Here is a 13438-nt window from a genome sequence, read left to right as displayed (position 1 = left end):
CTCGGAATTTTTAGAGTTTAACTAATTTTTAGTTTTTGCTTGAAAATTTAATATTTGATTTTTTTTTGTAAATGACGTTTTTTTACAAATTGCTTCGAAAAAAATATATATATACATTTTTATTTCGAGCTTTTTATAACATGTAAAGCTTCATAGAGTGGCTTTCTCATAGATTAAACTACGTAGTAAGATATTGATTTTTTTGCAACGTGTACTATTAGGCTGGCCGTCTACTTGGAATTTTTAGAGTTTCAAGAATTTTTGCTTTTTGCTAGAAAGTTTAATATTTGAAATGTTTTTACAAAAAATTATATTTTTTGTAAACAGCTTTGTACAAAATTGTTTTTCAGGAAAAAAAAAAACAAATATCAAGCCAGAAAAATACATTTATACAGTAAGTATTCCGAACTACAGAATTCTCTTAAAGTGGAATTCTGTTACACGGAAGAAACTCTCTAGTATTAAATTATTGGACTTTTTTTTTATATAACTTTTAATTCCGAGTAACGTACATTCTTTTAACTGTAATCCTAAAGACTTTTGAGGTACAAAAAGGTCAACTCCACATTTGATATACAGGGATGAAGTCTTGTCAGAAGAGTAGTTTTATGTAAATGTTATGTATGTATAGGACAACCACATGAAATGCAAAAACAAGACATAATTCAGTAACTAGTTAGGCATTAATTAGTAAATTCAGATAATGTGATACAGCAACCCATGAGCTTGATGGTTTTTTTTTTCTTCATATTTATATGAAGAGTACACATAAATTTTATTGAGAAAATGGTTCAAAATTTAGACAAATTTAGAGTCAGATCTAAGCGCAGCATCAGAAGATGAAGAGCTTACTAAAGAGTAGCCAGTAAAGCTCCCATCCAGGAAGGAAGTGATGGCATTAAAGATATTGTTATATTCCAATATGTCATGCAATTTCCCTGAGAATCAAGGGTCGACTTCCTCGAGATAGCTAAGAAACTGTATGATACCCAGGCATCCCTCATACTAAACCAAAAGTTTAAATCCAAGCAAACCAGTATATGCTCTTATTTTTCCACTGACCTTAGAAAATGATTAATAGTTTAGCATCTCGAATTACCATGACACCTATATATACTATAATTTATAAGCATTTATGCATTTCTTGAGTAAATAAAATCAAATTAAAAAATATGTACATCTGGTCTTGCAACCTCGAATTGCTACTAGCGTTCATTCTCTAATCCGGAAAGTTCTTGATTACTACTATGATTCCGTTATAGAGAATACGTACTATATATAGTTTTCTTTTATTTCAAGCCCATTATAACATGTAAAGCTTCATGGAGTGGCTTTCTCACAGTCTACACTATGTAGTAATGTATTGATTTTTGTGCAACGTGTACTATTAGGATGTCCCGTATACTAAGAATTTGTTATAGTTTAAGCAATTTTTAATATATACAAAAATTATTTTTCTTGGAAAAAAACTTCAATTATAAATTTTTTTAGTAAATAGCTCTATGAATCTTTGAAAGGTTTTACCAAAAATTATTTTTTTTGTAAGAAATCCTATAGATTTTTGAAATCTATTTCCAAAAGAATTATTTTTTTGTGAATAACTATGCGTACAAATTTGTTTGTAACGACTTAACAATATGACCCATATTGAATTTAAAGCAATGACAATTTTCCTTTTAAGAAGTTTTCATCTGCAATTCCTAAGATATTCATTTTTTTTAATTCGATAAGCATAGAATTGATCATTAGACAAATCATCAATGAGACTTTCAGACATTTTTACCAGAAACAATTTTCCTAAGTTTCCGTATTTATAATAAATAAACGCATAATAATATACATATTTATATTATTCATATAATCTAGGACACTTGAAAAAGAGTTAGCTCAATTTTTGGGACTATCGAGCTCAGTTATGATGTGATATAGTGGTAATTTATTGGCGTGAAGTTTGCACACTATTCGAACAAGTTTATGCACGAAAAAATCATCAATTAGTTGCACTCTGAGCATATTCTATGATATTTACTATCAAGCTCTAAGGAAGAAGATAGACCATTCGGGATATCAAATGTAAGTGACACAAGGGATGGAAGTTATTTGGGGAATATCAGTGCACAGCCATACCCTTCACCATAAAATCAGTCAGGATTATACTTTGCTTATTAATATCTAGAATTGGAACAAGGCCACTGGACCTTTTATCAAAGTAGTCATTCCTAAAAGTCAACTGATTTGTTTTATGGAAAATAAAAAGAAATTAAATATTCATAAAAAAATAGAAAATATTAAACTTATAGATTATAAAGATATGCTTAAATAAAAAATTTCAACCTTAGAAATTAAAGAATAATAAATATAAGGTCGTATTTCGAAAAATTTATTTAGATTTGTTAGTCTGAAATTATAAATCTGTCAACTTGGATATCTTTTCTTTTTTTTTTCTTTTTTTCAAAAATGAACAACAAAAGCATATTCAATAATAACATATTTTACATCTAGTATAAAAAAATTAGATTTGAGTAATAAAAATTAGAAGAAACATTCAAATATATGGGAGTAATGCGCGGTAATGAAAGATTATATTTATTTATTGGCCTCATATTTGGAACAAATATACTCATTCTTTGAGTCAAACTAAAGAAAATTTGTCAAAGCATTCTTACAAAATATATGTTTAATCTATAATACTTAACAAAATAAAATTCGTGTAACTGGATTTGAATCGATACTTTATTAGAAACAACATAAAAATTTCCTTTTTTTGACATTTAACAAATTTTCAAATCAAAAACGCGTCCATGAAAGACCATTTTTTTTGGACCTCTGATCAATATTTTATTGTTTTGAAGAATACAATGCAAAAAAAAAAAAAAATCTGGGAATACCAAATTCCAAATTTTTGTGATCAAAGTACACCCAAATATATATGTTTTATATTTCGAGCCCATTATAACATGTAAAGCTTCATAGAGCGGCTTTCTCACACAACACAGCATAGTAATATATTGATTTTTGTGCAACGTGTACTCGGAGTTTTTAGAATTTAAGGAATTTTTGCTAGAAAATTTAATACTTGAATTTTTTTTTTCAAAAAATTACATTTTTTGTAAACACCTTTGGATTTTTGAAATTTTTCTCAAAAAAATACAATTTTTTTGTGAAAAGCTATGTATATTTGAATCTCTTTTTAAACAATTCCAAAAATCATACCTAAAGCAATGCCCTAAAGAGGCCTCACAAACAATTAAGAGGAGAACAGGTTATTTTATCTAATATTCTGGCAAAAAATTTCATGATGATTTTTTCTAACATGATGGCTGAATCACATTCAGAATGGAGTTATAGAATTAATGGATCTCCTATTTTAAAATTTTTATTATTCGGTTCAGATCTATCAAATGATGTAATTATGAATTTCTCTAGTGAATGGGCATCTGCTCATAGAATAATATGGACTGAAGTACCTTCCTGTGACTCTACTTGTACAGTAGACATTATTTGCGTTCACTCTAACAAGAAACCTTTTTTTTAAGAATTTGCGTGATTAAGTAGAGTTGGAAAATATTGAAATTCGGGATAACTTTTTAACACTCCATGATCTTATTAGTAACTCTGTCTTCAATACTAGAAGATTTATCTTCCCATTGCACAGATTGTCTAACTTACACCTTGCTCTGGTGCTTGGTGTTTTAAATTTGACTTTAGAATTACTGAATCGTTGGATGCGAAAAAAACCTCCAGGAGGTATAGTAAAGCTTACTACTTGTTCGTGGTATGAAATAATAATTGTGGGCACTTTGAGGGGTATTAATGATTGGGAAAAAGTTTACATCCGAGTTTCAAATATCTACAGTCATATAAAACTTCTTACTACCGTGCAAAGACTGTTGTCAAATATATAATAATGTTATACACGTCTTTTTTGACTGCACTCTGGTTATATTTTACATAACCATAGCTGCATAAGAGATTTTGAACCAAATTTTACAAGGCTTCTTTTCTGTTTGGTATTCCTACACACCAGTCACGTCGGTTGGAAGAAGAAAAAGGCATCAGCGCTACTTTTGGAAACTGTACACCTTTCATAGCTCAACGTATTACGGAGGATAAAGTGATTGAGAGGATTGATCGGAGAGCTGTTTTAATTTATGTTGCTGCTAGATATGCAAATTTTTCTTTGAAAATTTCCCAGATACATGGTACTTCCTAGAATTATGCTTCAGATTAAGATATAAAAAGACTTTAAGGACAATTATCATTATGTACAAAGACACTGTAAGAATATCAGAGGATAAGAAGTTTTTTGTCTCAATATGAGACCTTTTAACTATCATTTTAGAATTGTTTAGGTTAGGTTACACTTTATTTTCCTATTTCTGTTGAGGTGTTATTTTTTTACATATATTTGTTATTTGTCAGATTTTAGAGGTCGAAAGAGAAAAATAATTTTAAACTAGAATGTTGATTTATGTTTTATGCTAAACACAAATTTTCTTCTATTCATTAAACGAATGTGTACATATTTTAATTTTTTTAGAATGGTTGTGTGAATAAGTAAAGACGTAGTTAAAGAAAAAAAAATATCTGGGAATACCAAGTTCCCAACTTTTGTCATAACAGTACACAATAATACATATTTTTTATATTTCAAGCCAATGATAACAAGTAAGGAGAGAGGCTTTCTCAAAGGCTAAACTACGCAGTAATTTGAATAGTAATCCTATATAAGACACAAACATGTCTATGAAATATTGGAGCGTATGATTATAAACATTAATTTAAAAATACGTGGGGATTTTTGATTTTTGTAAAAGATTATTTTTTTGTTCACATCCACACTTTAGATAATGCAAAGGGGCTACTACTACTAATATGAAGAATGACGTCATCTAAATAACAAGCCCCCCTTAATATATATTTTATATTTCGAGTCCGTTATAACGTGTAAAGCTACATTGAGTTGCTTTCCCACAGGCTACACTACGTAGTAATATATTGATTTTTGTGCAACGTGTACTATTAGGCTGTCCCGTCCACTTAGAACTTTTAAAGTTTAAGGAATTTTTGATTTTTACTAGAAAATTTTATATTTGAATTTAATTTTTGTAAATAACAATGGATTTAAAAAAAAAAAAGTCAAAAAATTTAAATTTTTGAGGAGATCTATAAATTTATAAAATTTTTTTTTTCAAAAAATTATTTACACCAAGCCAGAAAAAAAATATATCTTTTATATATTTCGAGCCCATTATAACATGTAAAGCTTCATAGAGTGGCTTTCTCACAGTCTACACTATGTAGTAGTGTATTGATTTTTGTGCTACGTGTATTATTAGGCTGTCCCGTCCACTCGGAATTTTTACATTTTAAGCAATTTTTGCTTTTTACTAGAGCAAATTATATTTGAAATTTCATTTTTGATATTGTTTTCCCTTAAAAATTTAATTTTTAGTGAGTAGCTACGGATTTTTAACAAAGATTTTACGAAAAATGTAATTTTTTGAAGATAACTGGGAATTTTTATCAATTTTTCAAATAATAATCCCCCACCCTCAAAAAATATATATATATTATATTTACAGTCAATTATAACAGATAAAGCTTCATGGATTGGCGATATCACAGGACAAACTATGTAGTAGAATGATGTTTTTTGTACAACGTGTATAATTAGGCTGACCTATCTACTCAGAATTACTTGTTTCTCTAAAAAATTTTTACTTGAATATTTAATCATTTAAATATATTCTTTAAAAAAATATCACCCCCCCATAAAAAAATATTGTATTGTATTTCGAGCCCATTATAACATTCAAGGCTTCAAAGGAGTGGCTTCATTACAGGCAACACTTTGTACTTGTAAGCTGATTTTTGTGCAAGGCGTACTATTAGGCTGCTCCGTCTTCTTGGAATTTTTAGATATTCAGGAATTTTTGCTTTTAACTTGAAAATTCAATCCTTGTAACACAAATTCCACAAAATTAAATCTTTAAGAAAAATTATACATTTTTGAAGAAATTTTCCCAAAATATTAGTTATTTGTAATTGAATTTTGATATTTTAAATTGTTTCTTTAAAAAAAATCGAAATATAACCCTCTCCCCCATTCTAAAAAAAAAGTATTTAGTATTTCGATCCCATTATAACATTCAATGCTTTAAAGGAGTGGCTTCATCACAGGCAACACTATGTACTTGTAAGCTGTTTTTGTGCAACGTGTACTCTTAGACTGCTCAAGATTCTTGGAATATTTTATATTTCCTGGAATTTTGCTATTTACTTAAAATTTAATAATTGAAACTTTTCTTCAAAATATTTACAAAAACTTTCTCTCTTTCTCCCCCCTCATTACACAAAAATAATGTTTTTCTTTTTTTTTTTGGATTTCGAGCACATTATAAGATGTAGAGCTGAATACAATGGCGTTATCATAGGAAAAAGTTTGGAGTAGTATCATGTTTTTTGTACAACGTGTATAATTAGGCTGCCCCTTCTACTCGGAAATTTTAGATTTTCAGATAATTTTTATTTTTTACTTGAATATTTAATATTTTAAATTTATTTTAACAAAAATACCATAAAGGCCAACCCCTGCCTCTCCCCCAAAAAATGTTGTAATTCGAGCCCAGTATAACATTGAAAGCATCAAAGGAGTGGCTTCATCACAGGCAACACTATGTACCCGTAAGCTGATTTTTGTGCAACGTGTACTCTTAGACTGCTCCGAATTCTTGAAAGATTTTATATTTCCTGAAGTTTTGCTTTTTAGTTTAAAATGTAATATTTGAAATTTTTCTTCAAAATATTAGCAATAGCATAACCCCCCCTCCCCTCCCACAAACACACACACAAAAAAATATTTTTGAATTTCAAGCCCATTGTAACATGTAAAGGTTGATAAAATGGCGTTCACAGAAAAAAAACTATAGAGTGGTATAACTTCAATTGTACAACGTGTATAATTAGGCTGCTCCTTCGAATCGGAATTTTTAAATTTTCAGATATTTCTTTGTCTACTTGAAACTGTAATATTTAAATTCTTTCTTCCAAAAAATTCCAAATATAACCCCTCCCCCCCTCTATCCCCCAAAAAAAGTATTTAGTATTTCGAGCACATTATAAGTTATAACATTCAAAGCATCAAAGGAGTGGCTCTATTACAGGCAATGTACGTGCATGCTGATTTTTGTACAAGGGTTAATATTAGGCTGCTCCGTCTTCTCAGAATTTTTAGATTTTCAGGAATTTCTGCTCTTTACTTGAAAATATAATCTTTGAAACATTTTTTTCAAAACCTTCCACCCAACCCCCCACACTATTTTTTTTTTTTTTTTGCATTTCGAGCCCATTATAACTTGTAAAGCTTTATGGAATGACGTTATCAAAGGAAAAAGTATGGAATAGTATTTTTTTTTTGTGTGCAACGTGTACAATTAGGCTGCCCCGTCTATTTGGAATTTTTAGATATTTAGAATTTTTGTTTTTTACTTGAATATTTAATATTTGATTTTTTTTTTCCAAAAAATAACCTGTGAATTTTTGAAATTTTTTTTCCAAAAAATAAAAATTTTGAGAAAAACTTTTGATTTTCGAAAAATTTCCCCAAAAATATTAGTTATTTGTAAATTTATTTAGATATCTTAAATTTTTTCTTCAATAAAATTCCGAATATCAAAACTCCTGCCAAAAAAAAAAAAAATATATATTTAGTATTTCGAGCCCATTATAGTTGTTTTCATGGATTGGCGTTATCACAGGAAAAAGTATGGAGTAGTATTATGTTTTTTGTACAACCTATATAACTAGGCTGACCCGTCTACTGGGAATGAGTTTTTATTTTGTACTTGAATATTTAATATTTTAAATATTTTCTTCAAAAAGTATCCAAAAATAAGTCCCCCCCACTCCCCAAAAGCAAATAAAACAATGTATTTCGAGCCCATTATAACATTCAAAGTTTTAATGGAGTGTCTGTATCACAGGCAACACTATGTAGTTGTATGCTGAGTTTTGTGCAACGTGTACTATTAGGCTGCTCCGTCTACTCGGAATTTTTAGAGTCTAGATAATTTAATCTTTGAAATTCTTCAAGAAATGATATGGATCTTTGAAAAAAAGTTAACTAAAAATTATTTTTTTCTGAATAACTGGGGATATTTGAAATTTAATTTTTGAATTTTTTTTCCGAAAAATATAATTTTTTGTGCATAGTTATGCATTTTTGGAATTGTTTTTTTTCAACACAATCTAAATATACTTATATATTTTTGTTTTAATAGCAACTACAAAATGTATTTCACGCTTCCTCGGTCATATTTTATACAACACTTGTCATTAATCATGACGTCTTTCTTGACTTACAATTGTTATCAATTAATGGCCATGGACTCAATAGATGATATGTGTATAATCTATCAAATAAGTTAATCATACATATAATTTCCACAAAAATGAGGACACTTGGCTTTTGGGCTTAAAAAAAAAATAATCGGGAGATATTTTTGTCCCTCGTATAGGAGCATTTGAATTTGACACCTCTTTATGATTGCAATTAAATTCATGAAATTTATATATATTATTTATTTTAAAAATGAAGAGAAATAAGGTATAAGAATAAATAAAACGTAAGGATCTCAAATTATATTTAAAATAAAAAAAATGTATAAAATAATTAAATATTTCATTCATTGATATAACCAATTTTTGTTTTCAAAGTTTTCATCTTTTAAACTCCGACATCTATCCTTAAATATTTGACCACATCTAGGAAATATTCTTTTAACGGGAGCTGAGAACAGCGGTGTATAAATCAGAAGGTAACGTTTGTGTTTGATTAGATCGAACACCAAATTTGCCAAATATTCACATTACTTTTAATAAAAATGATTAAAATGATATAATTCACATAAGCACATGCAAATAAGATAATATTAAGTGCTAATAGGTAGTGGTTCCTAAACGGTGTGTCTTGAGCAACTTCAAGTGTGCCATACGTTATTTGCAACAACTTATAATAATCCAAATAAATCGTTTGATTAAAATAGGTCTGTTAAAAAAAATTATTTATCTTTTAGTGTGCATTGGGAACAAAAAAAAAGTTTGGGAATGACTGTCTTGGACGGCATGTACTTACGCCGTTTCACAGGTGTATCAAGTTTTTGAACTTATCCTTGCGTGAGATTTTGAGATCTTATGTCAATTTACTACATAAAAATATAAAAAAAATTGTATTTTAGTTGGGAAAATTCGTTTACAAAAAAGAAAGACTTATCTTCCAACGTAATCTCTACACACGAAAGAGACAAAAGAGTCTCTGAAGGAACTGATGTTTGAGTCTTTTTTTAGAGTAGCCATGAGAGGTAAACTCGTCAACCAAAGACAGCAGAGAGCCACCGATACATCATAAAAAAAAATATCTTCAACCGTCTTTTCTTACAAGCTTTGAAATTATTCTTTAAGTCCCAAATTTTTTGATGTTATCTCATAAGAGGTACAAACGGAAAAAGTAACGCAAATAATACATAAATGAGCAAAAATTCGAGCGATTTTATTGGTCTTCTGAAATGTCAAGCGTGCCATGGTAATTATACCGGGCCGTGCAGAATTATTTACCGATTTTTGTTCAGAACATATCGCGGACAATAATAACATTTGAATGACTTGAGAAACAATTTATTCATGCATTTTTAGAATATTAAAATAGTTTGTGATCAAATTTAATCAATGTAGCCACCATTTGACTCAATGACACTGGTCAGGCGACGTCTGAAGCAAAATAAGATAATATTAAGTGTTATACGCTGCCACAGACTTGCTGGATGTAATCGGCGTCCATGGAGGCCCAGGCCTTGTTGACAGCAGCCTTTAAGGCATTTATTTTCTTGTGTCGTTTTTTGCAGGCCTTGGTCTCCACGTGCGCCTAGATAGGGAAGTCTAATGGGTTCAGATCTGGGCTCTGAGGGATCCCCAACCTGTTCCTTAATATTGTTATGAGGCCCTCTTGCTCGGAGGAGGGCTGCAATTTCGATCCTCTTTGTTTCCTGATTGGACATGGTCTCACGTGTGGAAGTTGTTACGCTCTCACAGGAAGGATTTTTGTTTATTTTAACAGTAAAAATTCGAAACAATCAGATTGGTTGCCACAAAACCTCTTTATATTTACATCATCGGTAAATAATTTTGCACGGCCGGTAAAGTCTATTTTATAGAAACTCTTACAAATAACCCAATTCCTAATATAGCAATTAATCTATCATAAAAACGAATTGATTAGTAAACCCCGAAAGTGACTATGATAAAAGAATGGACTAATAAAGACACGGTGTTGGAGCAACTATAGCTGTAGAGAGTTAAGATCTAAATTGTAATTGATACCTTTTAGTACAAGCCATGAGAAGGATAAATAGGCTCAAACATTCAAGAATTTTCTGGAGGAGTACAGCTTAGCTGCTGACATGACGTTTAACTAAAGCGGGGAGCAGCTATGAGTTAGTGGAAATAAACATAAACCCAACTCCTTATTAAACAATGATATAGGTAGAAATTACTCCAATGTCGATCCTCAATTCTACTTCGAGTCCGACAAGAACTTACTATTATTACTTGTCGACGAATCCTCAGGGTTATTCTTCATCTTTTATGAGCCCACACGAATGTTCAATAAAATATTTTGAATATAATTGAATGTAGTAGAAAAATAGGTTAACGACTCAGGAAATTAAATAATAATAATAACACCAATAGTTGAGGAAAAGAAAATTCATTCTTCAGCTATTAACAATTAAAAAAAAATGGGTGAGTTAAAAAATACCAGATTTTCATAACGAGTTAGTGAAGGGAGAATATTGTAACTATATATGAATTCATATATACTTATTTTATTGTATATTTTTATAACAATTTACACCGAAAATAGGCAATAATGCATACTTCAAATGGAGAAGTTGATATAATGAGGATTTATTAAATAATGAAAAAAAAAAAAGTATTAAGAGTGCATGTATCAAAGTTTCTCCTTTTCGAATTTTTAAAGGTAGTTTTTTCATTACAAACTACTCAACCCTACCTATAACCAGGCCATTAAACGGAACAAAATTTAATTGATCAGTGTTCCATGGAACGTGCGTTCAATGAACGGAATGGAATCCTTCTTTGAATACTGAACGTTGAATATTAAAAGTTAGATTTTAGCGTTCCGTTCCAATAGTACTTAGAAAAAATTAATTCAACAAACCAAACTTTATATACTTTTTTAGTTTTTTACATAGGATTTAAATGACCGATAAAGAAGAATCAAAAACTTGGTAGATCTATTTCCTGCCAGTGGCATAGGGGGCCTGAGGAGACACTTTTTGAAGTGCCTTATGTTGCATAAAAGTTTTTAGTATTCTACCTTAAATCGAACATTTGAACTTGAGCAGTTAGCAAATTCTTAATCAGGGGGCCGAGGCTCATCGTTTTGCTGTGAATATCAGCGACAGGGCAAATAAAAATAATAAAATCTGCTCTTGTGTGTTGCAAGGTCTATAGTATAGACCTACTGGAACACATAGTTTCTCTATGTGCAGTTGGACTTCATCCAGCGCAGGGCCACCTCCTTGAGGAGGTCCAGCTACTCCTTGACTCCGATTTTCAGGCATTTCGGGAACCAATACAGGGATATCCTCTTCCCGTCTGATGCCACTATTCCCAGCATGATTGCAGTTTTGTTGACCTCATCGACCGTGTAGGTAAGGTAGAGGTCGTTCTTCGTGCTTTTCGACTAGTCCACGGTCTAATTTTTCTTGTGTTGTTGCTGTGCTCGGCTTGAACAAATTAGCTATACTTTGCCTCTCGTTCATTTCAGCTACCTGTGTATGATTTTGGAGCGAGAAAATGAATTACTGGCATAAAAGGAAGACTTTCTACATTTAAAATAGCAATTGTGTAGCCAAAAGATTAAATTAAATTAAAATTTGTATGTTATTATCCATTTTTAAATCAATTTACACAAAAGATAGGCGATAATTACTCTTTTAGAGGAAAATGATAACACCCCCACGACGCCTATTAAATAATGAACAAATCAGAAGAAAGAGCACACGCAATAACTGTTTTTCCTTTGTTAATCGAGAAACTTAGATTTTCCTTTACACATATCCCTTCTTTAGTTATAACTTATAATTATATTATATAACTATACAGTAATTTAAATATAATTACAACAATGAAATTGAACTAATGCTATTTGAATTATAGAAAATAAAAAAAATTGTTAGTCCTAAGACCGCTCTCAACATAACTTCTTTTAAGATACAAGATAGCTGAATTTTAAATAAGAAAGTGTATGGCTAGAACTTATTATTATAAGTTCAAGGTATTAATCTTAAATTCATTATGAATTATATTCTTCAATCCTAGCTAGTGAATAATAGCTATAAATATAGTTAAGACCAAGGTATTGGTCCTTAGGACCGTTGAATGTTAAAAAAGATCGAAACGAATAAAAAAAGACTGATGAGGCAATAAGTCCTTGGTAATGATGAAAATCTAGTGTGGAATGGGCATGTTAAAAAAAATAAAAATCAACATGGTAACCCTGATAATTTGATGAATTTTTTGGAGGAGAGAAAGAATAATGCTTATGACGCTCCATTAGATTAGCTAAAATCAGCTGTGAAAAGAGAGAAAGGAGAAAAGGAAATGAACAGGGACATTAGCGAGAATAACTCCCATGTCGATGTCCCATTCCATTCTGATTCCAATAAGGTTCATTGACAAAACTTACATCAAGTATAGTAGTACTATGTGAGAACATCATAAAAAATCAAGACTGCCAAAAAAATTCCGTCAGAAAAGTGATCCTTTTCTAAGCAATGTTATCCATTTACTAGTTTTAAAGTTGAGATAAAATGTAATTTTGATGTATGTGGCATTAGTTGGGAATTTAGTTTGACCAAATTCAGGCAAGATAATTTTCAGTTCTTAAACTGAATTCACCCTTTTTATCCAATATATGAACCACATCAACTGGTAGCAACTATTTACATTCTACCATTCATATTCCTAGGGATATAATTCTGCTTAGGTAGATCTAGTTGCAGTAAACGACCGTCTTACAACTAAATGAGTGCAACGTATCTTTTGGAGTACTGATCTTGAACAGAGTGTTAAAGAACTGCCAACCAACCAACTTTTGCACACATGTGATTCCTTCCTCAGCTTTCTTTGGTTTGTACTTGTTCAAAAACAACAACCGTAACCTTACTTCACTTACAAATATCATTTTCTTCATGGTGTACATCTCGCACAAAAACTTTTGAACAGAGGCCTTAGTGGATGTGTTGATTTCAGATGCAAGTTCAACCTGGCTAAAAGCTGACTGCCCTTCTTTGCTTTTCTGGAAGAGCTTTAGGGGTCTTATTTTCCACTAATTACCATTGAATGACGGTAAATG

Source organism: Lepeophtheirus salmonis, chromosome Z (genome assembly GCF_016086655.4).
Source record: "Lepeophtheirus salmonis chromosome Z, UVic_Lsal_1.4, whole genome shotgun sequence".
In the NCBI taxonomy this organism is placed as follows: domain Eukaryota; kingdom Metazoa; phylum Arthropoda; class Copepoda; order Siphonostomatoida; family Caligidae; genus Lepeophtheirus; species Lepeophtheirus salmonis.
Note: the sequence above shows the minus strand (reverse complement) of the source record.